Source organism: Pseudopipra pipra, chromosome 6, assembly GCF_036250125.1.
Source record: "Pseudopipra pipra isolate bDixPip1 chromosome 6, bDixPip1.hap1, whole genome shotgun sequence".
Classification (NCBI taxonomy): Eukaryota; Metazoa; Chordata; class Aves; order Passeriformes; family Pipridae; genus Pseudopipra; species Pseudopipra pipra.
The window spans coordinates 35,060,774-35,087,041 of NC_087554.1; the positions used below are offsets into that span (position 1 = coordinate 35,060,774).

Sequence of the window (26,268 nt, forward strand, 5' to 3'; positions counted from 1 at the left end):
GAAGCATTGAAAAGCTCTATTGAATTGTGACCTTTGCAGGTTCTCGAGGTTTCCTAAGTCCCAGGTACTTGTAGCAATTTCTCACTGTTGACTTCTGATGCTGTTTTTAATTTATTATTCTTTACAGAAGAAGTAAGGGTGCAGCTTTTCAACAGCACTGATTTTTAAATTGGTGTTTTGAAATAAATTTCTTTTGATTTAAAAGGAGACAGTAATTGCCCAGGCTAAAGCCACACAAGGAAGAAAAATGAAAATAGTTCCCTGAATGCAGGGTATGCAAAAGATACAATATTGATATTAATGACATAATGGTTGAGTGGTGTTTTTTTAGGGTAACTTCTGAGTGTACACATTTCATAAAGAGATCAGAGAAAGGGTTTTTCCTGATTCATTAAGATTACTTTTCATCTTGACAAATTATTCAGTGGTTTAATGAGACTTATGAATTTTCAAGTAGATTTTCAAACAGCAATAGCCATAACATCACCTTCTGTTGCTGGCAAATGGAAAATTCTTGATTTTCAAGTGTTGCAGTCGTGAACCTGCCAGATGAACTTGCTATAATGACTAGAGAATGATTAACTTACAAGCTTTTTTAATAGCGTTGAAGTTTTTTATTTAGTATTTTTGTAGTATAATATGGAAAAAAATAGCATCAAGTTAAATGTAAGCCAAGCTCCATGAAACTAGCTTTGAACTAGCTCTAGGGTGTTCATGCTGAGATCTCGTTTGCTCCTCCCCCAAAATCATTCTCCCCCCATCAGTTAGAGGGGAGGTCAGGAGTAGCAAATCTAAATACTTACCTTTGGTACACTGTGTTCTTTTACATTTTGTCTTTGCTGAAATTAAGTTTTCTCAAAGAAGAAACTAATAATTTGAGCAGAATTTCTGTTCTTTCCTTGCTTGTTTTGATTGAAGGGAGCATACTGTTTGTTACTGAATTGTCTGCCATAAAAGAAAAAATACTGCAGTGTTGAACATTTGGATATTAAGTTTCATGCAATAACAATCACATGTTCATGCAGAACTGAATAATACAAGGCCTTCAGGCCACAAGCAACTAGCTCAGCTGAGGGTTGTCATCTTTGTTTTCCAGCCTATTTTCTATAAATACTGAGTCTGACAATCATTTAGTTGCTTTAGTATTTTACCAATTTGAAAAGGATTCTGCAGTTGTCTTTTTTGGTTTTCTTTTTTTCTAAATTGGATAATTTAACTGACAGAGATTCTATCAATAGTTAGGACAGAAGGACTTTTAGCAAGCACCTGAAGTTGAAAGGAGCTTCAAAGACCTTTTTGAGTTGTGCACAGTTTGCAATGAACAATATGCACAGCTACCTGTGTGATGCTGAGTTCTGTGTGCGAGTCCCAGGTCTATGTGGTCACTTTGGCTGAGTCCTTGCAGGACAAGAGTTGTCCTTGACTTCAGTGTTGCCCTGAAATCGTGAGTGGAGTTGTAATGAAGGTTGTTTCTGGCTAAGGTGCAGGAAGAGGCAATCAAACTACAAACAATTGCAAAAGCTTGAACACCCTTATGTGCAGCTTTCTGAGGGACCAAGCACCACCTGTAAAAGAGATGGAAGGTTTTGTTGAGGTAACTTGAGCAAAGCAGGTTGTTTGCTATTCTTAATGTCATCTTCCACATGTTAAACTTGACTTTTTTCAGGGACATGGTAGGATTAGGAAAATGCATTTTCAAAAGTTTGGCAAAATCATGTTTTTCTTCTAGCAGTGGTTGGAAAGTTCTTGAGGCTTTGATTTGGAGTATTAGGTCAGAAGTTTGCGGCCTTTTACCCCCAAGCTTTTTAGTTCTGTTTTTAATCTTTGGTAAAGAACAAACTTTGTCTTTTTTACCAAAATAGTGGAAAAGTTATGTTCTGCTTACATTTTCTTATAAGAAAGAGTAGGTGAGAGAAGTGAAGGAATCTAAAACTGTAATTTTGATCTACATGGTTTGTTTTCCAATGTCAATATTTAGTTAGGATTTAGCATCTCTGTTCTAGTGCACAAGAAGATCCAGTTGTTAAACTAAATGTATTGAAAATTTAAAAGAAATTACACAAATTATTTTAAAAAGGCAGAATCTTTAAGTAAGTGAAAAAAATCGTTAAGATAGTTTTTAAAAAATTCTCTTCAAGCATTAGTGCAAAGAGTTATAGCAGTGCATGAAAACCTACCGACAAAATCCAAGTCTGCTTAAGGGCGGGATCCTCTAAGGGTATGAACTGGAGGAAAAGATATAAAATTGCTTTACTTTATTGTTCCAAAGCTGTATAATAAGAAATCCATTAAGGACATTTGAGTGAAACTAAAGAACTAGTGGTTTTTCTTCATATTAATTTAGCTAAGCCTTACATGAATTGCTTAATTTTCCTCTGTTACACTAAGCCTGTAAAGCAACATAGGCACTACTTTCCAGATTTGTTTAAAGACTAGTTAAGAATCCCTTGGACGCTAATGTACTGCTAATGTAAAAATGATACTGTAATGCAATGTCTGTTCATTTCTGTAATACCCAGTAATAGAAAGGTAAAGAGCAGTTCACTTGGGTTCTGTCATCCATAGGTGGCTGAGATAGTACTATATAAGTACAGGCCCTTTTCCATCTGTGACTGAAATAGCGCAGTAAGTGCAGGTGTCGGTATTACCAAAGAAAGTGCCTTGGTATCACTCTCAAAGTACAGTTGCTTTTGTTTTAGTCTCTATGGGACTTCAAAAGAAAGCTTGGCAGTGTGGCAAAGGCGGTGGGTAAGTCAGTTCTAAAAAGTTCAGGACAAAGTTTGCCAAGGGGGAAAGAAGAGACAAGCTAGAGGTCTCAATAAGAAGTTTACAATAATAAATATAAGACATACAATATATATAATCTATAATAAACTCCTAAGATCATTACTTTTTCCCAACCTACCTTGAATTTGTTTTATTAGAGGATACTGAGTACTGAAGGAGCCAACTTCCTCCAGAGGGGAACCAAGCATCTGGCCCTTTCCCTTCCCTCTTGGAATGGACCGTGCAGTTTCCTGGGACATAAAAGGATATGAATCCTGAAGAAAAGTATTCTCATGAGGAGTAGAAGTTAAGTTTTTCTGACAGAATGGCTTTGCTTACAGGACAAGAGACACCAGTTTTATTCTCTGAAATCACTGAATTCTTTTAAAAGAAGACCTAGAGGCAGTGGTGATCACATACTGGATAAACTTGATGACATACAATTCTACTGAAACAAGAATTAGGTTACACATGAAATCTTGTAGCAAGCAGACAAAAGCGCATGTCCTAGTGAACAATAAATCACAGCCCACAGCAGTCAAGAAGCTGTGAGTGCTGTTAAGATATATGACAACATGGTTTCCTTTGCCAAACATGGTAATCCTCCCAGTAGAAACAATTAATAGAAAGTGAGTGTTCTGGGGGGAATTTGGAGGCTGTTTTTATGGCCCTTAGTGCTTCCTTTGCTATACAGTTTCTCAAGTATAGTTCTTTTACAATCCTTTTTCTCAGAGTATTGGTTGCTTAGGTACCTGTCAGAAAAGCCAAATAACAGTGCAACAATATGCTATAACATTTTCAAACAATACTGTTTCCATTGCAAATTAGAAAAGAACATTCTTGAAAGGCTTTCAGCTAAGTATTCTCTGTAGGTCCATGTAATTTCCTAAGTTTTTGGTAGGTTTCTGAAAAAGTACAGTACTCAAACTTCCAAAATCTGCAAACACAGGCATCTACAAAATGTCTACATTGAAGAGAATGGAAGAAAGAGAGAAGCTATACCTGCAATACTACTCACTCTCAGTTTCTGCAGTAATGAGTTAGTGATTTTTTTTTTTTTCCCCACTCCCATGGCAGGAGTCCTAACAAGGTGTCCTGTTGTGTCCTAACAAGGACAGATCATTTCTCTGGGCCTTGCTTTGGTAGGGCTTTAATCAGCTTAATCTAACCCATATGAGGGGTAATGTAATATGTTGCTATTAAGAAAGATAGTATGTTTCATTCAGCTTCCGTTACAATTTTCACTCACCTTGAAAAAGGAGCAAGGACAAGGATATTTGAATCAAGTAATAGCATTACTTAAGTGTAAAGCAGAGTGGCCTGTTGCTGTACCATTGTATCTAGAAAACAGATTCAAAAAAAAGCTGGAGTCATTTCAGCTATAAGTAAGAAACTTTCCAGAGTTCAAGCATTATCCTTCTGCTTGAGAAACACTGTCAGAGTAAACAGAGTATGTTTCTGTATGAGTATTTTTTAAGAAAATGTAGACCCAAGCAAAACATTGAGCTAGCTCCTGTCAATTACATAGTTCATCTATACATGTCAGTGAAAAAATTATATACGAGTGCAGGTTTGCCTAATAAAACATTAGAATTTTATGATTCCAGAGAACAGCATAAAAGAACAAGATAGATTGCCAAATAAGGGTCAGGAATATATCAGTCCTGGCACCATTTGCAAGAGATAAAAAGAAGCCGCCCTTATCACATTTATCAAGTGTGAATTCCTAAATTGCTGCAACCCAATGTAAGAGAAGCCCTGTTACGCATCCAGAGACGCTTCAGCATCCTGCTGTGCTAGTCTGACATCTCTTGTGTGTCAAGAGCACTTATTTTTAGATGGGAGAGTCGTTAGGGACAGAACGTATCTTAACTACTGTAAAGGAAGTAGTTCAGGAGCAGCAGAAGTGCATAGAGAGAAGCTGAGTATAGAGGCACAAAGATTCTGCTTCTGACCACCAGCCACAGCAGTTTAGGCTTGCCCTATTTTTTCAGAGTGATTTTTGGCATCAGCAGTCATGTCTTATTGGGCAATACCATGTTTTCTAAATTGAGAGCAGATGTTTTGAAAGCTGAGTCAGGGGAGAAGTCACTCACAACAATCCTCTTGTGCTGAGGACACATAAAGAACATTGAAACAGAACTAAGTGGGATGAAGAAAAGCCCAATTGTGGAAGGGTTGTCTTGCTGTCTGTCATTGACAACCTCTGGAAACGTGATCAGAGTTAAAAAAAAGTGCTGTAATGTATGTAAATACAACCTAAGTTTGAAAAGACCTCATGCATATCCAAATATCCAAAAATATTGCCTCTGTATAGCTCTGAATTAAAACCTAATAATTACTAAATTTAAGGTGAGATAATGGTTTTGCTAATGCGAAAGATATACTGAAAATTCCTATTCTCCGATTGATTGAAATATTTACTGAAATTAAAGTATCTGTTAAAAGTTTTGTGGATTCATACAGATCCTAGAGGAGAACGTTACATATTCACCTTCAAGAAGATTTTGAGTTCTTATTTTGTGGACTGTTTTTTACTGATAGCATACTGTGTATTGGTCTGGCTTTTCTTACCTCTGTTGGTGTCTAGCAGTGAAAAATCTTGTGGAGAGCAAGGACAGAACCCATGGCATCCAGTTAAATTCTGCATTTATTATATAAACATTATTTTTTATATATATTATAAACATTATATATTTATTATTGTATACGTATATGTAACATTGTATCTAAACTGTTGCAATGAATGGTATTTACGTGAACTTTAAGTGATGAATTATGGATTTTCAAAACAGAAAACATGTTAGGGTATTTTGAAACTTCTGTGGGGTATTTTTTTAGGAAATAATGTTATTGTGGATGTAATGACAATTCTCACAAAGCAATGCTTTCCCCAAAAGGTTGCATTAAATGTGGCACTGTGTTGGTTGCTTATTTAAAAACAAACAAAAACTGTTCAAGCACTTGCCTTCAGTAATGCACTTTTCCCTTACGTGAATCATATATTTTTAGAAAGTCAAGGGATAAAATAGAAAGTAAAAGGTACGATATTAAAAAATCCACCAAGACCAAACAAAAAACCCTTAACCAGCCAACCAAAAAACCCACAACACCCACACACACGAAGAAACCCCCAATATATCTGCATGTTTAAAATGTCTGGGTTGCTTTGTTTTGTTTGTTGATCCAATTAGCACTGAAAAGAAATTCAAGATTTGGAGTTTCATAAAAAATGAAAACTTGAAAGTGACCAGCTCTGATTACATATGTTTGGATGTTGAACCATTCCTGTGCTACCACTTGAGTTCTAGTTTTGAAAACTGACCATCATAGATGCATCATAAGTGCGTCTCACAGTGCATCATGCAGGAGTAAAGATTATTCACTATAACCCTCATGAAGTTCAAGCTATTAAAATTGTGCTCAATACCCTGCTTTCCTATCCTGGTGAAGGATGTAGTGTCATACTATTTCTTTCCTTGTCCAGACTGACCATATTTCAGGCACCTGCTAGTTCTACTCAGAGCTAAGAAATGCTAAGAAATTTTCAGAGGCTCATTTCTTTATCTCATTTGATCTCTAATATACTATGAACTAATCTTGCTCCTGCATACACAGATACTTCAATGATGGGACAGTTGTCCTAGATTGCTCCCTGCTCCTGCAGTGTTCCCCCACTGGCGTTCTGTCAGTCTGAGCTGCATAATGAGACGAGGCACCGAGGACAGCTGCTGCTCCTGACTCACTCAGTGCTCAGTCCTGTGCACAGTACCTTCCTGTAACTCTGAGCTGATGCAATCATTATAAAATGGAATCAAAAAATGAGCAAACAGAGCACGTGTAGTGTTTTAAATTTTATCCATTGAAACACAGGTATCAGTGGAACTATACATGCACACCTTGTGTAGTGGTAAATATATATCAAGTTGATTCCAAAGAGAATATCTTACTGTAATCACAAAGGGATATGCTTGATATTGTCAGTACAAAACTTAATATTTTACATAATATGAGGTAAAGCCAAATTTGTAAATTATTTAGTTAAACAGGTTTTTAGTATTATTTCAATATAAGGAACTATGAATGAATATGTACCCATGCTTTTTACCTGTGTTAGTATACAAAAAGCCTTTCAATTTAAACAATGTAAAAGGGTTTGTCCTGCAAGTTTATTCTATTTGGATTTATTTATTCCACTTAGAAATGGTGCCTTACAGTGTTCCAAAATGAATACAGTGGAATAAAGAGCCAGTGTAAGTTATTCTTATTGCTAATACTCCTATACCATGGAGGAGAAGGTGTGGAGAAGGCAGTCCATCTCCTATGTTTCTGAATTCTGCCAGCAAAGCAGAGTACTAGAGGAAAACATGTTCTACCCAAGCTAATAAGGGTTTGGATCAAGAATACTTATTTTAGACCTTAGCTAAAGATACTAAGTTTACATACATACAAATATAAAGATGTCCTGAAAATTGCTTTATTACATACACAAACTTTTGTGTAAAGGATTGCATGACTGTAGTAACTGGGACCTGGAAGTCAATAAGTAGAAACTAGTGAGACTGTTAGATCAGAGGTGCATAATATACCATGAGAATAGTGTGAGGAGATGCCGAGTAATTTGCAGTAAGCTAAATATATATCTCAGTGGTTAGGCTTTAATTTATGAATGTAATAGCAGTTTCATGTTTCTTTTAGCAAGATCTTTTACATGAACTATAAATACATCTGCTTTGATAAAATATTTTCTCGGTTGGCACCTCTTTCCACCTTAGGCTACTTTTCTCCTTTGAGAAGGGAGGGAAGGAAGAGTGTTTGCGACTCTTCTCACAGTCATGCCTGCAGAGCCAAGCTCTCTTCCTCAAGTCAACCAGAAAAGCATTGGTGGGAATCTTCCCCTACCCTTCACCTGTCTCAGTTTGCTGTTGATAGGGCCTTCTATTTCTCAGCTTGGAAACAGTTTGCTGAATGAGTTTTGCTGCTTTTTGCTGCAGCTTTTTGCAGTCTAAATATGGCCACATTCCACACACAGTTGAAGGGAAAGACGTAAGCCTTGCTTGCATTTGAGACAGCAAGGTATGCCTCTGACAGATGCAAAGATGTGAAAAAACAATGAATGTGCTCATAAGCAGAAATCTGTAAAGGGGTAATTGGCCTAAATTGCCAAATTGCTGCTGCCTGACTGAATGTCAGCCATGTACATCAAGGTCCCTCCTGAGCCATGTAACCCTGTGGCACTTGGTAAGAGACGTGCAGATTTTGAGGTTATGGGTTTAGATTTCTATGTTTAAATGCCATTGTATTCACAAAAGTTTTGTTTTGGTTTGGGTAGGGATTTTTTTCTTGTCTGGCTCTAATCTGTATAGATATCAATAGATGGAGCAAAAACCATTGAATCTTGCAGTGTTCTTTTTAAATCAGCAATCTTAAACACAAGGAACAATTATTCATAACAATCTTTTGGGTAATTCTGAGAAAAGACTTGAATGTGTTCATAATGTTTTCATTAATTTTTTTGACTATCACCATTTCAGATACCCTTATAAAATCTGCTTAAAATAGGGAAGTCACTGACTCAAAAGTACAAGAAAGACTGTACTTTCTTGTCTTGTTCTAGCACGAAGCCAGATTTAGGACATCTTGAATATATTTGCAACTGAGATGTTTGAATACAGTTTTAATTAGCTATTTAACTAGTGCATTTAGTTGAAATTGAGCACTAATTTGCAATATCATTGCAATCACATGTTCAGAGTGAAGATTAGCCTGTTTGTTTTCTATTGGAAGAAAGTAAAAAGCCATCTGCAACTTAGTATTAAGGGTCTGCACTGCAAATACAAGCATGGAGACATAGTGCCACTGTTTTGTTATGTACTGTGCAGTTTCTTTATTGGAATTTGTTCTTCTGCTTAAGTTGAGTGGGTGTTTAAAATTTCAGTTGGCAAGCTGTCAGGTTTGCCAGCAGCATTATAACTGTGAATATCATGACATCTGTATACATAAATTTTCAACCAAAATATTTGTTTAGCAACTTCAGTGCTGAAATAAATGTATGAAAAAAACCCACTTCTTCATATACACTGTGAAAAAAATGTTGACACAGTTCAGATCACCATGTATTTACCTTGACTACAAGATGTTTTGTTAAACTAAATGCTTAATTCATATTCTTGATGAGACTTTGAGATACCTCAGTAAGAAGAAAGTTACTTAGAATATCTTGGAGCATTTCACTCTGATAAGATTTAATATAGCCTAAGTGGATTTTAACAGAACTGTCTGAGGCATAAATATAGTTGAATTATAAAAAGCTGTCTATACAACAGTATTTGTAAGATGCCTTTTAAATATTACCAAATGTGGTAATAGAAATACACATGGAACATTCCTTGGGAATCAGAGAATGTTCTTGTCATCTAGTAAAAAGATGGAAAAGACAGAATTAAGGAAATTGGAGGATTTGAGGAATTCCTGAAGTGTTTGTGTAACTGGTTGTCCTGGAATACACAGAAGTTCTGGTGTCCACCTTTATTCTTTTCTCCAAATATGCCTTTTGGGCTTTTTGGTGTTCTGCCTTCTTTAAAGAAACTGAACTGCTGTGATTAATGACTCAAACATTCAACCACCTGCAGTGACCACCCAGGTGCTGTAGGGGACTGTACTATTGGTGTTCATGGCTCAATCAGCAGTGTGCAGAGTGGTCACTCAGGCCAGGGGCTGAAGGTGTGCACATCCGACACCTCAGGCTACGAGCTGGGTGTTGAACAAGGTAAGAAGAGGCAAACTCTGTGATGTGGGGTAGTGTTTCTTTTTCCTTACCCAGATGAGTCAGCTGTGATAACTCCCTGGAACACTGAAGATATTCATCTCTTGTTGATGAGCTATAATGGGCCATAATGGACTCAGCTGCACTGACATAAGAGACAGGTGCAACATCTTGGAAGGTGTCGAAGACTCCTGAAGTATCCTGTGACTCACAGTACTACATCATCCAGTGTAAAACTCCCCAGCCCAAAGGAGATATCTGAGGTGTTCCCACCTGAAACTGAGCATATATAACTCTGAGTTTTGGGGCTTCCCAGTTTGTATTTTTACTGTGAAATCTCAATTATAAATTATTAAAAATGAAACATTGAGAAATGTTGCAGTGTTTTAGATATGATCAATTTATCTTTCTATTGCATCATTTTTCTTGGTTTATTTCACAGTTGGACATCTCACAAGACCATCAGAAAATTCCAGGTTGTGTTTTGGATTGTATGGCGTTTTCATACATATATCTGCAATTTTCTGGACTGCTGAAAGAATAAGCAAGGCAGAAATAAAATGCTCTGACAACTCACAACACATCTTAGTCATTGGGGACATAACTGTTAATAGTCTTGGTGGATAATAGTCTTGATGGATCTGTTAAAAAAAGCACGTAGTCTGAAATCTTATCACAGGGAGTAGGTGATAATGAAAAGAACCAGCAGATATGTAAACTCAATTAACCTGGTACAGTCGTATGCAACCTATTTCTCATTAAGCCAGAACATAAGCAATGTTGACAGCCTGAGAAGTTCTGCAGCTTTATGGAAGAGCCATAGTTCTAGTTCTGGGATTTTCTTAATGTATTATATTCTAAATGTATTATATTCCAAACATTAATTCTATTCTTCATCTATAGCCATATTTTATCATGAAACTTATCTCTGTAAAGCTATGTTAACAGTTTGCATCCAAGTCATTCTAGTCTACAATACTACAGATTAAAGTGAATCTGGTCTTTTCTTCCTTAGAAAGTTTCCCAGAAAGCATATGTGACTTGGTATTTTTTAAATTAGATTTTTGTTAAATACAGGAAACAGATTTTTCTTGACTGAAAATATCTTTTTTTTACCTGCAAAAAAAAAAAAGTCAAAAAAGAGATTTTTTTGGCATCTCAAAAAGAGAGTTCTATCTATATATCCCTATATCCACTTGCAGTCAAAATTAACCCTTCTTTTCCATGTCACTGGTTTCAGATGGCAGACTTCAGTTGCTTAGTGTGGGGATTATTTTGCCTCACTGTGCTGGTGTTTCTTGGCTGGCCCATAGGCATAGCCTTGTGTGCCCTCTATGGATTCCTTTCTCCTCTCACTGGTTTGATAGGACTTGATGAATTAAACGAAGTGTTGCTGAAGGGCGCGTGCTTGGGGAGGCAGCACACTTAGAATGCGTACAATGGCAAGCTCCTGTGTTAGTCAATGGAGACAGCTCTGCAACAGAAAAGCATTCAGCTCTATGCTGCTGGATTTCATATTTTACTCTGGTAATCCTAAACAAAGTTTTCTTAATTTTTAACTGTGTGAATTTCTCTTGAGCATGTCAGAGAAACCTTAACAATCCAGAGGCTGGTCTCCTAAAATATGCAATAAAAGTTGTACCTATTGTTTTGAAAATGAGTAATGATAACGTACTTGGAGAAGGTAGATATGTACGCATTTCTCAGGCTTTCAACTTAATGTTAAAATCTAATTAAATAGAGAGGATTGAAAATGGGAGGATAGAGCAGCCAGACAAGGTTATATTGAGGAGCTGGACTTGACTGTGAGTAGGTTAAGAATGAGGTTGGAGGGCTGATAAGACATAGTCGAAAAACTTGGAGAAAACCAACACACCCAGGAATGATATTTATCTTCAACACGCTTGTGGAAACCTATTACTCCTGTGAATGTAAAGACACCAGCCTTGTTGGGGAAAACGCACTATGTTGTTATATGACGTTGCATCTAAATTTCAGCTTCCTTTTTTTGTCTCCCTGAAACCTTTGGGCAAAGACAGTTCAGTGAAAGTATATCATGCTTGCAAAGTGAAGCACACAAAGTCAGGAATGTTTCTCTTACGGTTGCTGATTAAATAGAAATTAAATGATTGCATATGTTTTCTTCAGCAGGGGTCTTGGTATCATTCTGGGTACTACAGGGACGTGGTCTTAGTGTGATATTTTGGATTTTAATTACAATCAAATCTATTCCAGAGCTTTTCATATGTGGATATTAATGTATCATCTTGTTCTGCAGGAGTCTTGGGAAACTCTGCGATGAAGAAGGGCACAGTAAAATCCCTGAGGAAACCAGAGAGTCCATCTTCTTTAGCCTACACTTTAGAGAACAATGTCCAAGGCCAGTTTACAGAACTTATATATAAGGCAGTTACTTGTTAAAGTACTGAAAGGAAAGCATAGATAGAGAGGCAGCCCCAAAACATCTTTCATTTCCTCTTTTTGAGGACATACCTAACCATTAGCGTATAGTGAGAGATTCAGTCCTGTGTATATGTATCTATAATTATTCTTGTAATAGCTTCTGCCTAGAACTACCTTGAACTTGGTTTTGCAAAGTAGTGATATGTGTTTCTACCACAGTAAGAACAGAAGAGGATTACATGTGCTATTTACCAATAAGCTACTGTACTTAAAAAGCCTTTGTAAAATAAAGTTGGTCGCAACTGACGCATTTTTAGGTTGGATATGAGGAAAAAGGTTCTTCACCCAGAGGGTGGCTGGGCACTGGAACAGGCTCCCCAGTGTCACAGCACCAAGCCTGACAGAGTTCAAGAAACATTTGGACAATGCTCTCAGGCACATGGTGTGATTCTTGGGGTGTCCTGTGCAGGGCCAGAAGTTGGACTCGATGATCCTTGTAGGTCCCTTCCAACTCAGCATATTCTGTGAATCTGTGATTCTCTGATTCTGCGATTTTTGAGCTCTTATGAGGCAGTTTCATGCTGTGTATCTAGACTGGTAAGAAAAATCATCTAAGCTTTGAAGATCAATGTTATTTCAGAAATATCCTTGTCCTCATTTAGCCTCAATCTTCAAGGATCATCTTATGCTGAACTGGGTGATGATACACAGGAGAAGTTTAATATTTTAGAGGATAGGATCAGAGAAAACACAATGCTGACTGAGGTGATTCACTGGGAGTTTTTTGCTGATTCTGTTCTCTGAAACATTTAACTTCCCCTGTGTATTAACACTGAACTTGGGAGCTGTAAAATCTTCTAGGGCAGAGCAGGCAGATAAAACTTAGACATTAAACATTCATCTGACATTTATGTTAATATAAAAAGGTTTAAATATGAGATTTAGATTGGGCACAGTATGTGCTCTGGATATGGAAAATGAGAGAAATAAATGCACCCAAACTCAAACCCTAAAATTAGTGTGTGGTCATGTGATGGATTCCCAATAGGGAAGCTTTTAAGTGCTGGAATGAAAGTGTATTTTTTGTTTAACTTATTCAGCACAAACAGAATTATCTGGATAGTTTCTATTTTCTTCCTCTTTTATAGCTCCACAATAATCAAACAGAATTGAAACAAATTTCTGAAAAATCAGATCTTTCATTGAAAGCTGCTTTTGTAATATCTGTCTGTGGTAATTTTTTGTTCTGCATGGAAATACATTTTCTGAAATCAATGTTATAATTAGATTACCTTCTCAATCATAAATATTATTATATGACTTCCAGCAGTGATTGTACTGACTGGTAAAATGGAATCTGAAATATACAAACGTCTTTAAGTTACTGCTTAAGTCTAGCAGCTAAATTCTGGGAGTTTTGGAGTATTAGTTCACTAGCTCTTTATTTCACTTCTGTTACATATCCAGTTGGTACCACAGGGTACCTGTTGTGTCCAGGCTGTGTCTATGACGCCAAATCCCAGAGGGATTTGTTAGAGGTACACTGTGAGTTAGAATGTTGAGTGATCTCTATGAGCACCTCTCTACTTTGCTCTTCCCTCCCCACCTCTCTCAAATTAAAAAGTAGTAGGTGATTGCTCAAATCCTTTTGTATTCCAATGAGTTTTGGAGCTCAACAATAAAGACAGATATGAACGTCTGCCAGAACAGCCTCCATTCTTCCCTGTTTCCTTTCAATCTTAATCTAATTATTCACCTTTATTCTCCTTAACTCTTTCCTCTATTTTTTCCTATTTTTGTTGCTTTTTTGTTTAGTCCATTGTAATTTGCATCTTCTTTTTTTCCCTGTAAGATTTTTGATAATTTTTAATTTCGGGTTTCATGAATTGATTTTATTTTCCTTCATTATGTTTTCTACGTTCCCCTTTAGCTACTTTACTTTGATGAATTTCCTTTTATATTTATAAAGTTGCTTTTATGCCTGACATAACAGTTGTAGAATTCCTTGTGCTGAGTATGTCTTAAGGGGCTATTGTGTTTTGGTTTTTTGTTGTTGTGTTTTGGATCACAGTCTGTTAAACCTTATGTTATTAAGTTTACTTGTTCAGCCATCCTTGATCACATTTTTGACTGTATCCTGCTGTTTATTATTTCCTTGTAGGAATGGACCTTCAGCAGTAAGTGTCCTAGACTGGTGGTCTCCAAACTTTTTTGATTGCACGCACCTATCAGCAAAAAATGTTGGAACATGCATATCCAATCTATGTATATTTATTAATGTACAACTTATGTGTGATTACTACTGTAATAATATATTCTGTACATTATGAAATATACAAAAAGACAAAATTGGAAAGTGAATGAGATAAAAATGAAATAAACACTATTTTAAAAATTTAAAATTTTACAAATATATAATTTTATCTATTAATGGTACAAAAAATATTTTCCTCCTGCACCCCAGTGCATTGTCTTGTGCACCCCCTTGGGTCCTTACCTCCCACTTGGAAACCACTGGTCTAAATATTCCTACAACAAGCATCGGTAGCCTCAAACACATTTCTTCCAAAGAGCACCTGACTTCCATAAATGTTCTTAATTTGTTGCTATTTTTTCTGAAATTGAGAAAGGAAGGAGATTTTGTTACAGCTACAGAATATTTAACACAACAGTAGAGTTAGTTGAAACAAAAATTCCTCTTCATTCATCTTTCTCTTCTCCATTTTTTTACATTTCCTCTGTGTTTTTTGCCTATTCTTTTAATGTAAACAATGAAATACATTTACAAATCTGTCACCCTCTTACACAAGCTCATATACAATTGTGCTACTAGGTTAGAAAGAATTCCTTTTATGTTCTAATCCAGGCCAAAATTATTTCATTATTAAAGGTATAACAAAACTTCTTTTAACTTTATTCTGGCAGAACTTCTTAACCAGTTCTGTGGTGGTATTAGCACAGTGCTGGGACCACCGAATTGCCGTCAGCCCAGCCCAGCCCAGTGTGGCAAAACACCATGCCAGAGTTACCACGTGGCAGAGAACAAAAGGTCCCAGACTGACACTGTTGCTGGGGACAAAGGGGAAAAAATGGCGGAGGAAAACTGTGTTGTTCACAAGGACTTATACTATTAAACTGCCCGCTCTATGTCACCTGGCCAAGTTCAGGTTTTAACTGTAGCAACAGTGTCAGTCTGGGACCTTTTGTTCTCTGCTATGAGGTGATTCCAGCACGATGTTTTGCCAAGCTGGGCTGGGCTGGGCTGGGGGTGACAGAAATTCGGTGGTCCCAGCACTGGCAGGGGGTCCCAGCATGGGCATGGACAGTGACGGTGGATCGTTTCACTTTCGTTCTCTCCCTGGTGGCAGCAGCTGGGGAGGTGGCAACCCCAGACTGCTTCAATGCCAGCACTGTGTGGGTTCCCTCTGCTCCAATATGAAATGGTGGTGATCCGATGGTCCGGACAGCGGGCCTGGGCTCAGTGGGAGTGGCAGGGGTGGCAGCTGGGGCCCTACGAAAGGATGGTGCCCTGCTAACCCTCTTGGCAACAGCCCATGTGGTCCCAGAGAAGAGAGGAAGAAAAAGCAAACAAATACCATTTCCCTCTTGCATTTTTTTTTTCCCCTCCTCCCCGCTCCAGCACCAGGTGGCAATTCATCCTTAAAGAAGCAATCCTCCAAAAACAATGTTGGGAAAAAAGGGAATAAAATACAACAAACCTCCTGTAACTATAAATATCATTAAAATGAATTTATATTACAAATAAAAGTCCATTCATACTCGCGAACATTCAAAAGCAATAATCTCATGTTTAGCTTTATTAAAAATTTGCTTGCGGACATATTTACCTAACAGTTACCTTTTATAATGTTCTTTTCCCTAACTGAACTGTCTATGGTGCTATGTAGGACTAGGATCTTTTCTTCCTTTATTTTTCCATTTAGAGTTCACCTATCCCACATGATTTTTTCCAGGTTAAGTAATTAATCTTTTATGACATCATATTGGTTGTTTTGGAAGCAGTGACATTTTTATATCCAACTGCATTCTCCTAACAGTTCCAGGAAGTAAACCAAGAATTTATGTTGAGCTATGATTTTCAACTCCCTTTTGTTCCTGTGTTCAAGATTGTATTTTTTTATTTTCATTTGAATACTGCAGAGATAATTTTCCTAAAGGTAAGGCCTCCAGTATTTCATTTCCTTTTTGTTAATAATTGAACTCAGAATCTCACTACTCTGTGGCTTCAGGTGGGTATAATTGCTGAAACCAGCACAGCTTTCTACAGATTTCAAGTACATCATCTTTGAATATATGGCTAAGCAAAGCAATTTCTTCATATTGACAACTATCTGATCTTGTGAAAGTCATCTGTAAAACTGCATGCTCCAACACCCAGTAGAATGGGGTGATAAGTGGAAAATTTGAGGACTACTGGAGCGGTTTTTCAGATTCATCAACAATTTCCTGTTTATCAATTATAATCCGTACCTCATTGTCTCATGTATAGAAACCTCACAGGAATTCTAGGAGTTTAAAATTCACTTAGAAGCATGAACATCTTCGTTATAGCAAACTGGAAGACCTCTAAAGAGTTAGAAAACTACTGACTTCAGGACAGAGGTGGGTTGTTAGCTAGCCCAAGACTGTAATTACAGTGCATATTCTAGCTTTTTCTCTTAATGTTCAGGCTTTAAGGCCTCACTTGGTTTATATGCTTCCAGGCCAACTGTTCAAATTTTCAGAATATATTTAGACATGATATTTTCAGCATCCATCCTATTATTTATTTATTTAACCTCGAATTTATTTTATGCTTGTATGGAAATTCACCTACTTCCTGGTGTTATAGAAATTGAGTCAACAAAATAATGTTTCAGTCACTTAGTTCAATATGACTATCCAGTTCCTGCTGGGCTTCGAACTCCTACAGTATCCTTTGAAGATGACAAATTAACAGGTTTGTAGGGTGCACAATGATTCATAATTCATGGTCAGAGTAAATATGCTAGTTATAGTTCTACCAAATAAACATTTATTTATCCTTGGGCGTTTATGCCTTTTATTTAACTATAAATAGCTTTTATCTCCTTTTAATTTGATAGGAAAGCAATACACATAGACAACTCGTCTTGGGCTTATTCCAAAACCTATAAAGTCAGTAAGAGTTTACTAAGATTTTTGGTGTGATTTGTATCAACTCCTTAAACTTTCTTCTAAAGAATTTCTCTCAAACATATCATGTTTCTGAACTTGCTGTAGTTAATTCATTTTTCTTGCACTTGAGTACTTGAAACTCCCTGCATTTTGAGTGCAATAGTTTAATTCTTACAGCAGCCATTTAGAGAATTTTCACTTGAGTTGTCATAGAGGCTTCACTGGGAACCAGCTTGACCACGAATGACATAAAAATGAAATCTGCAGATGAGCTTCCTTTTCAGTTTCCAAAACCTTAGAAAAAAATTTACATGTCACAAGAGATTATGTATTTAAGGCCTTTACCTTTAAAATGATGTATTTCTTTTAAAGCATCATAGATTTTACTTGCTACTTTCAAAAAATATGGAGAGTGTGCTAGATGTAAGGTAGACTGGAGATACTGCAGTACCTAATTCTTAATTGCTTGTCACTCAGCAAGGATCTGGAGAGCTGGCATAGGTGTGTCGGTTCCACCTGTAATATGTGAGATGACTTGGAAACCTCAGCAAGTAACTGTTCTTTTTACTGATTTTTACTGAGTTATTTATCTTAGGGCCATTTTATCTCATTTTGAAAGTCAGAATGCTATCTTTGAAATTTTCTGCATGTCAAGTTATGTCAAATCTTGGTCTATCCAAGACATTTTGCACTGAGAAACAATTGCTTGTCATGAGAGTCATTCCTCTGAGGGCAACCTTGTGGCCTGTAAGTTTTGATACTGTTTTGCAAAGTAGAAAAACATCTAGATTTTTATTGTGGTGACTGCCTTCGGTTGTACTGTGTGTATTATTTTGGAAAATATTTTATGGGGAAGTAATTTCTTTATGAACCATTGAATTGACCTTTTTCTTTCTCTGAACATCTACTATGCTTAAGGCGACAGATTAAAACTGTATTTTCAGCAACATTTTCCCCAGTTGACTTAAATGATGAACTTTTGCCAATGAGATTTTACTGATGCCATCTGGTACTTTCTCTGATCTTGAATTATTGAGATTTTAGGTAGATTACCTGTTCCTTAAATATGCATCTTTTCAATTTTGACACTTTTGATCAGAAGTTTTCCAGGGGTTTGTAATGGTTCAAACCCCACATGCAATGAATTATTGTTCCCAAGCTTAGGGTAGTTCCTTTCTGTCAATTCTTTACAAGTTGAATGACAATAACTAGAAATTTTACCTATGCTTTAGAGGTATCTTACATGGAAATGTCTATTGCTGCTGCCCACAACTCTTATCTGCAGGATATGCTGGACAGCTTTATACAAAATGCTAGTTGAAATTTGAATTTTAAACATCTTTGTATCAAGCGTAAATAATTACCAAGTTTGATGAGCCAATAACAGGCCTTCCTATGTTAAGGATGACAGTAACTCAAATAAAGTATTCCAGTACTTTGGAAATCCAGTACTCTGTTCTACAGGCAACTCAGAAATGCCCCGTTTTCTGTCATATTAATGAAGTCTTAGTAAATGCTTAGTCTTATATAAAATGGAACATTTTAACACGAAAAATGAGGGAGACCCTGATTTATTTCTTCTGTAGTTAGAACTTTGGATAAATAAGTGACAAAATAAGTACTGGTAGAAACTATTTCCCACTGTCATTCTAGAACACTATTTAGAAAATTATTAAACCCTAGAACTAATCTCCTTTTAGTCTCCCGAAACTGTTTCCATCCCTAAGCATCCTGAATGGCTTAAAATGTGGTTTTGCTATTTTCATTTCAGTTGAACTTTATTTTTCATTGTGGTATCCTTTTAGCCTGTATGCACATAACAGGAGTAGCTTCTGAGATCTTAAAAGTCTGTCAGTACTGTTGTCATGTTACAAATATATTTTATTGTTAAAATTAAAAATGTCAGTCTGGTATGGATTCTTATTAGTTGTACTGAATGTATTATGGAAATGCTGGGTTGAAATTAAGACACCATTACTGAAGATAGCTCATGGTAGGATATTGATTTTGTAAATATTTGAGTATCTTTTATAAAACATACTGTGCAACTAACTATTCATAAAAGCTAGTAAAAAAATGTGCCTAGGCCATACCTGCGCAAAAAAGGTACACATATTATGAATGCCCTGTGAAAGTAAAATTCATGATCCAGTAGCTGACTGAAACTCCAGAAAATGGAACCCATATTACATAATTATTCCTTCACTGGAAAGTCTAGATTTTTGAGTTATGTTTACGCTCTCTTTCTTTCTCTCTCTTTTGGCCATAAGGAGAAATGAATGACAAAAAGTGGATAAAATTTGCATTCATAACATGATACATAGTCACAATATATGAATTTACACTTTTAGTATGTTTTTTATATTACATAAACTCTCTTTATAAGGTAACTTTGTGGAAGCTTCTGCAACCTTGTAGCCAATTGCTTAATTGCTAATTGCTCAATTTTCAAGAGAATCTAATGATCAGCGAGATTCCAGAACATTTTCGTTTTGGTTATCACAGTTTTAGTTTTGATCTGTAAACTGTCATGTTTGAGATAATTTTCCATTTTTTGAAGAAGGTGAGATAAAAATATTTTTTCTATTTGTCTAAGGGGCAAAAATCCTGAAAATACTCAGAAACAAAATTTGGGAAAAAAATAGTTTCTATCAAATAAAATTTTGTCTTTGTAATTCCAATAGTGCTTTTCTGCAAAATAATGCTGTACGTTTGTGGAGTTTTTCAATCTAAAGAAAATTAAATGACCTGAAATGAGAGCATTCTTTGAAAAATGGAGTAAAACATGTTTTGAAGAAGCTCTGGTTTTTTAGCAAGATAAATAATTTTTTCCAGAAAGTTCTGAGCCAGTGTCAGCATCCTCCAGTTCTGCTCTTGAATCCACTTACTGCAATGTTTTCTTTATATATCATGGTGCAGCTACACCCTTTGTTAATAATTGAGATGTTTTTATCTAAATCATCTTACAACTTTGCAAAATTGCATGTGGGAATCGTCACATTTTTCTAAGACTCATCAAAAATCTTTGTGTTCCTAATAGCATCAGTAGAATCCATCGGTCTTGTGATACAACATTTCTTCAAAAGGATATTGTGGCAAAGCAAACTCTTTTTGTGTACACCACAGATTCAGAAAGCCTTATGTACTCGTACCTCAGAGCAATGGTGTGCTTCTTGCTTAATGGTGTGCTTCTGAAGCAGGATTCCATTCTTACATAAACTGCTAAACCAGTGTGACTTCAGTCAAGTCTCTTTGTTCTGCTGAACCTCAGCTTCTCATCTGTAAAGCAATACTTCCTTCTCACCTTGGTCTATGCAGATTAAGAATTGTTGCTCCTCCAGCTTTAACAAACAGTACAAGTAAAGGCTTGAAGAGAGGTTAACAGAAAATCAAGTATTTGATAGTTTCCTTTGTTAAAAGTTAGTTCCTTAGCAAGAATGAAATTAAAATAGACTGCTTCATTGTTGTTTTTCTTGTAATTATGAGGCGTCTGTCTCTGATTCTGGAAAACAAAAGGCAGCTGAGAAACAATCTGGATATTCTCACAGTACTTTGCAGCAGCTGGCAGACTCAGGTTCCTTTTGCTTCAAATTATTGAATCATTGAATCATAGAATGGCTTGCGTTGGGAGTGACCTTAAAGGCCATCCAGTTTCAACACCCCTGCCATGGGCAGGGATATCTTTCACTAGACCAAGTTGCTCAGATCACCATCCAACTTGGCCTGTGACACTTCCAAGGATGGGGCACCCATGACTTCTCTGGACGACCTGTTCAGTGCCTCAGCACCTTCACTGTAAAGAATTTCTTCTTAATATCTAATCTAAACCTACTCTCAGTTTGAATCCATTCCCCTTTGTCCTGTCACTACATGCCCTTGTAACAAGTCCCTCTCCATCTTTCTTGTGGGCTCCTCTCAGGCACTGGAAGGCTGCAATTAGGTCACCCCAAAGCCTTCTTTTTTCCAGGCTGAACAACCCCTATTCTCTTAGCCTTTCCTCATAGGAGAGGTAACCCATCCCTCTAACCAAACTGGTGGCCTGCCTCTGGATTCATTCCAACAGGTCAATGTCCTTCCTGTGTTGGGGACCCCAGAGCTAGATGCAGTGTTCCAGGTGAGGTTTTATGAGACTGGAGTAGAAGGGCAGAATCCCTTCCCTTGACCTGCTGGCCACACTGCTGTGGATGGCATCCCACCCTTCAGGTGTGTCGACTGCACCACTCAGCTTGAACGTGGTGGTTGTGACTCACAGACCTTGTAGAAGGACTTACAGTAGAGAACTAGACTACATTGGAAGGGTACAGCAGTGTGCTGGAAACACCACCACTGGTAGTAGATTCGCATCTGCTCATGGCACTGATCTGGTAGCAGTTTGTGAAATGCTAAATTTGAAAAGCAATACATAGATAGGCTATGAAGTCCCGATCCCCTTCTATAGAACATGACAGGTGCAGAATCTATGGCAAAAAAATAAGAGCGCAATGAGCTTGGAGGAGGAGTGAGGCATAAATCAGGATGAGGAAGTGCCTTTGGCTGCAAATTTTTGAGTCTATGTCTTGTGTTTTTTCTCTCTTTCTCACTGTTCTCCTTTGTCATCTTTAAATATCTAGATATTAATCTAAATAATGTATATACTAATTAAATATCTACTAAGGTCCCATGTAATTTCATTACACTTCCTGGGTGACCATCCTGCTAATGTGAGTTTTTTACTGTCACATATAAGAAGGAAATATAATTTAAATAAAAATAGTCACAAATTTCAGCCTTTAGCACTGATGGATTTTGGAAATATTCCTAATATAAGGTATTGTCCAACTCTCTTTAGTACATCTAGTAATTAGCAATTAGCCATTGCCTTTGGAATTTTTATGTGCTGACACTGTACTAGCAGCCAAATGATGATTGTGTGATACTGAATAAACACACACAAAGTTATTTTTCAAGTTGTTTTTCATATTCCGTTTTTTCTGATGTTTAGGTCAGATGTGTTTTCTAGATGGAAAAACCCCCTAACAACAGTAGAAATGAGATTTATAAATACTGATAGAAATACTGCACATTGGCTCTAATGTAGGGCAGGTATCTCTCAGAGACACTGCACAGGACAGGCAACTGAGATACCTGCTGGCAACAGCCGAAGTGTTCTGGACATATTTCTGTCATCTTGAACTACTCCTGTCCCTCTGTGCATAAAATAGCCTGAAGACCCTAAATTACAGTGGTTTCCCTGGGCTATGTTTTATTTCAGAGTAGACTGGTCTTCACACTATGAAATGCTGGAGTCCTACTCTGTCATGCCTGTCACACTCTGGCTGGTGAGAGATCTGCAGCCGTTCTGAAGCAAGACATTCCTCCTTTGCAGGCACACAAAATCTCCTGGCGTGCTCTGAGCTCTCTTTCCCCTGCAAAGGGGTCATAATGGAAGTGAGAATCTCAACCTTTCTTTGTAAGTGACATGTGGCAAATAATACTTCTGGAGAGTCACAGACTTAGAAGCACAAATTTCTCTCGCTGCTACTCACCTCCACTTACACTGTCTGTGCCTAATTCTCTCAGCTTCATAACAAGATGTTTTAGCTGCATCTCTAACTCCCAGTGCGTACCTCATGATTCTATGCTTTCAGAGCACACTTAAGATGTTTTAGGTTAATTATAGATGTGCAGCAGTACATGAGTGAGTGAAAGACGCAGAGAGATGATAACAGCCTGCAACTATGTGAAGGGTTTAAATGCTAAGAAGACAAGGAATGTATTAACTATGAAACATGGGTTAGTACTAGGGTGAATGAGATATAACTAAGAAAGGGAAACACCCAAAGAATTCTCTGGAGAAGTTTGTCAGACAGCGTGATTATTAAATTGGAAGGCTCTCCTCTAGGTGAAAGATTTCTCACTTGTGAGGTTCAAAACCTAACAGTTTAGTAGTTTCATAGGGAATAATTTCATATTGCTGCTGACTGCAGAACTGTCTTTTCTGGCTTCTCTTTATATGTCTGCATATGCACACATGTTCATAACTACACATGGAAAATATAGACATAGATATAGATAACCACATATGACTCCTTCATGACAGTGATTTTCATCGTATATTGCATGTTTGGTATTTTCATTTCATCAGGACTCCTGCCCATCAGTAAGACTCTGCTGCAATGCTGCTTATATTTCTAAAGCCCATATAGCTCCAAACAGCTATCATGAGACACAAGAAAACCTGTCAGAGTGACATTTGCTTCTTATTCTTGAAAAAGCAAAATTTCTTCCAAACATTACACTGGCCTGAGGCTTAATAGAGGTAACATTTGGCTCTGTGCTAGGACAGATTTTATATGTCAACATCCATTGAATTTAGAAATAGCAGATTTTAAGTGAGAAGTTGTCTGCTCTAAAGCTTGCTAGGTCAGGGTATACTGCAATATTTTGGTGCATTATGTAAAATTTATTCATTTTATTGGGACATCTATAGGAAAAATTTTTTTGAATGCAATGTTAACTACTGTAAATGATCTGAAGTCTGTTGTAATAAGTGTTCTATGCCTCAAAGATTTCAAAATCAAGGCTATATTTTTAAGCTAATTTTTTTTTTTTTTTAGTCTAATAGCAGTCATGAAGATTTCTGGGCATCATAAGATCACAATGTGATTTTTTTAATTCACATTTTTACCACACAGAGGTAAGAACTTGTTCTGATTTTGGCTGCAGTCACAACAGTCTTGTTGGTTGAATAACACATCCAATTTTGCATATGTGCCTGTGTCTCATATATATATCTATACACACACACACACACACACATTTTGCTCTCACATTAATAACTGTACACACTGAGGCTTCATTGAGGCTCCTGCGTGTTCAGACTGTTCTAGGGTACATGCAGATCACGCCCACTGCAGATCTATCTGCTCTCCCAACAGCCTATACTGCCTGTGTTCCCTTTGTCTCTGGGGTCACTCCCAATAGCTAAGTAATGAGAAATGCTCACAGCATGTGAGGACCCTGGTCAGTCAGATGCTAGTGTTTTTCCTCTAGATGACATTGCATAACATACCTCAGTAGGTTTTTCTTCTTTGTTTGCTTATATGGTTTATTTGAGGCTGTAATAACACTTTATTGCAGAAAGCAAAATTATTTTGGCTAAAGGAGTGACTTTACCTGGGTAGTTTTCAAATGGCTACAAAGAAGCAAATGTGATTTTGGAATTCCATACTTCGTGTGGTGCCCTTTTCAATTGACCTTGCAATATATGGGAGTGTGTTGGTGTGTGGATTGGTGAGTTCTCAAGTGCATCAGAATTCTAGATATGAGTCCTGTTGGACTAGAAAGTTAAAATTCGAGAAGATAGTAGAGAAAGCATAAATTTAGTTAGAAAGTAAATAAGAAAATACAAACCGTTTCATTTAGATTTTGCAGTGAGGGTTGGCTCTGTCTCAGTGTCAGCAGTCTGTCTCTCTCTAGCCAAAGGGAATGTAGGATGTGACAGAGAGGGTCTGATTGAGGAGGAATTCAATGCAGCTATCAGCAGTGGGATTCTATGTAAATACTGCAACACCTCTGAACCGAGGAACAGCTGAGATAACACTGTAAACTAATCTCTAGTGCTGGAGAAGCTGGCCAATCCCTCACAATACATGGTTTCTGTAGAAAAGATGTGCTAGGGGAAAAAAAGAGGCAGATTTAACTACATATAGCAACTTACCATGGAGTAAAATATGCTGACTGTTTAAAATTGAAAGCAGAATACAGTAAAGTATCTTTGTCTTTGAAATGGTGCTCTGTGCCAGGGTGTATATGCTTATAAATCCTTGTATATATATGAATTCTTATATAAATACACAACAGCACTATCACTAAAATATTTCCAATTCTCTGTTACCTGAGCCTAATTAATTTAGATAAATATATACTCATTTGGGGTTCTTATTCCACCATTATTGATTTTGGTCGATTTTCCATCAATACAAAGAAAACAAAGAGGCAAAGTTTGTCCAGAGAAGAGGTACTGAAGCACCATGTTTTGCTGCTTTGACCTTTCATATTTCACAGACCTACACAGCCTTTCTTAGGTAGCTAAGAAAAAAGCCCAACAATATATACATATATATATACCCAGATATATACATGCATATAATATATATATGTGCATATATACTTATATATACTCATATATTAAATATACATACATAACTCCATACACAAATAGTGTCTCACCTGTAACATGTTCTCTTTCCTCAAGGCATTTAAAGAAAAGCAGGAGCTATCAATGGCCAAAAAGTTTGTTGCTACCATCTGTTTCAGAGTTGTGCTCATAATTGGGCACAACCCCAAGATAAACTGGGGTTGGGGTGGAGCTAACCACCTTATTAATTGTGCTAGAAACAAAGTAACAGATCCCACTATCTCCAATTTCAGAAGAAATTAAAGTCTGAGGGTCTCTGACGCCCCCTTTGGATACCGTTTAGAAACAAATAGTCGGTGATTTCAAGTTGTCGCACTTTGTCAGAGCCAAAACACAGTGCAAAGATCGCTTACACCAACACCCCTCAAAGCCCCCAGACTGCAAGTTGGGTTGCATTCACAGGCTCTTTCCTTCTACTTAATTTGTGATGTAGATAGCCATGTGACACCAGCCCTTGTACGGCACCTAATAAACTAGACCTGTGTTTAAGCAGTTGATCCATTTGTGTTCCCCTCTTCATCTTTGCATCTCACCATTCCCTTCTGTCTCAAACCTTAATTCTTCCCCCTTCCCACATTGTGTCACAGACAGACATGGGGCAGTTTACAAGACGAGCTCCTGAAGGACACTGTACTCTGTACTATAATGAGTTTCTCTGGGACACAAGTTGACAATCTCTGCCTTCACATACCAGGGTAAACCCACTCAAAGGATGCTTCTCCAGTCATTCTATTTTTAACAACAACAACAAAAAAAGTCCTAAAGACACATGGATTTTGTAGATTCCACCACTGGAACAAATTATCAATGTGGATGTTTCAACAACTGAGCAGGAAAACAACTGTCACATTACATTAATACCATAGCTGGTTTTTGTCCAAGCTCTTCCCATATCTCATCCTCCACCCTAGACATCACTATCTGTTACTGATCCAGTGTGCACTAAAAGAGCAAAAATGGAGAGTTTAAGTATATGCATATTAACATAAGTGAGCAT

General features: G+C 37.1%; 1 long non-coding RNA gene across 4 annotated transcripts; it reads right to left on the minus strand.

The window, feature by feature from the left end:
- Nucleotides 1–1,186: 1,186 nt before the first annotated feature.
- Nucleotides 1,187–26,154, minus strand: LOC135415951 (uncharacterized). Of its 4 annotated transcripts, XR_010431357.1 has the most exons (6): nucleotides 25,304–26,154; nucleotides 14,433–14,550; nucleotides 9,586–9,811; nucleotides 2,906–3,017; nucleotides 2,178–2,225; nucleotides 1,187–1,565 (listed from the first exon to the last, which is right to left on the minus strand). It is a non-coding gene; the product is annotated as an uncharacterized LOC135415951 (long non-coding RNA). The 4 variants fall into 4 exon arrangements; XR_010431356.1 differs by lacking the exons at nucleotides 9,586–9,811; nucleotides 14,433–14,550 and adding an exon at nucleotides 4,016–4,106 and having other exon boundaries at nucleotides 25,304–26,149; XR_010431358.1 differs by lacking the exon at nucleotides 14,433–14,550 and having other exon boundaries at nucleotides 25,304–26,149.
- Between the last annotated feature and the right edge of the window lie 114 nt (nucleotides 26,155–26,268).